Genomic DNA, 1954 nt, shown 5'->3' with positions numbered 1-1954 from the left:
CTAGCTAGCCACCGGGGAACTATGTGAGAAACTGGTTCGCCACCGATTCTTGTGTGGCTAAGTCAGTTGGCCATCGCAATATGTAAGAAGTCTTGTTTGCCACTGATGCCTATGTGGCTAAGTTGGTTGGCCATCATGATATGAAAGAAGTCTGGTTCATAACCGATGCATGTGTGGCTAAGTCGGTTGGCCATTGCGATATGTAAGAAGTCTAGTTCTCCATTGATGCCTGTGTGGCTAAGTCGATTGGCCATCACGATATGTAAGAAGTCTGTTTCGCCACCAATGCCTGTGTGGCTAAAGTCGATTGGCCATCGTGACATATAAGTTAATTTCAGAGTCATATCTCTATGGCTAAGAAAGTATGCCGAATTCCTCTAGGAGTTTGGGTAACTGGTGTAACTAGTTTACACATGTCGACGCAATGGTGAGATATGCTAACATATGTTAAGCTATGTTGAAGGTTACTCCAGAACCCTAAGTAAGTATGTACGATATGATACGAATGACTAAGTAAGTACGTATGTTATGATACGACTGAGTAAGTAAGTATGTATGTTACCAGTTAAGATTGTATGTATGCTCTGGGATTTTCTGCGTGTAGGTGTACCTTCAAGTTATAAATTTTTGTTATGAGGCATGACCATAAGTTTTCCAAGACGCTCGCACGTTCTTAAATTGTATGTTAGGGTTTTGTTTCATCAGAATCCTATTCTTGGTTGATTATATTTCTAGTTACAGTTAGTTAAGTTCTTGCTCTGTTTATGTGGTTATGTTTTTTAAGTTGTTCTTACTAAGCGTTTCACTTACCTAGTTGTTTTGTGTTGCAGTTTCTCTTACCTAGTTATTTCGTGTTGTAGCTAAGCGCAATGGCAAAGTGGATTAGCGAGCGCTGGAGTTTATCTGCGAGGATGTACATGTGGACCGACCTTTTGGGAATTCACATTTCGGGGATTAGAAACCATATGATAACTAATAGTTTATTTTGGGCTCGTTGAATGTTTTAAAATTATGAAACTGTGATTCACTTTTAAGTATTCACTTTTTGGATTTTTGGTTACCTTATTTTTAGAAAAAGGTTATGTTTTTCCACAAATTATGTTAAGAGATTTTACAGGACGTTATAGTTGGTATCAGAGCACCGGACTAAACCGGCTTTGTAAAAAAACCCACATGTACATTCTGCAAGATAAACCGACACTCACTGAAAGTACTGTCTTTCATATCTATTTCCTTTACTTTCTTTTATTTACCCTAATCCTATAAATTGTAGGTTATGGCTGATATACCTGAGATAGATGACTTAGTGATAGAGAACCTACCCGCGTTCCCTACACCTAGGGTTGACTTTTATAAATTATTTCACAACGAGAATCCTTGACACTATGAGTACGATCTACGACATCAGTATGTCATTTAGCAATGGACACATTACATGATAGAAGTCTTCGATATGCCGACACTTGTCTGAGAGGCTTGACACGGATATGGTTTCGTCGTAGACGTTGGCAGCTAGATCACGACACTTGGGATGACTTCCGTATGGAGATCGAGCTAGCGTTTGGGCCATGGATTGGCCTATCTCCGTAGATGATAGTATACCTAGAGGCAGGGCGGTAGAACCAGAAGAAGATCCTAAGGAGGATTCATATGGGGACATGCGTGTCGATTAGGATAATGATCGTTTGTTCTGTTATCTTTTGTGAAAAACACTATGGTTTCAAATTTCATTGTTTTGTATCACTTCTAATTAAGGGAACTATGATAGAAACCCTGACTAGGGTTAGATTCCCTTCCTATTTAATTTTGTAAACCCTTTCAGACTTTGAGTTGACTATTATGATATGGTTTGATAGGTTTAAATGCAATCTTTTGTCTAATGGTTGAGTTCTATGATTGGTTGTTTATCACTTGTGTAAAGAGTAGCATGTGTATGATGCTACAACTAGTTTGT

This window comes from Humulus lupulus, chromosome 5 (assembly GCF_963169125.1).
Source record: "Humulus lupulus chromosome 5, drHumLupu1.1, whole genome shotgun sequence".
Classification (NCBI taxonomy): Eukaryota; Viridiplantae; Streptophyta; class Magnoliopsida; order Rosales; family Cannabaceae; genus Humulus; species Humulus lupulus.
The sequence above is the reverse complement of the archived record's forward strand: the minus strand, read 5'-3'. Positions refer to the sequence as shown.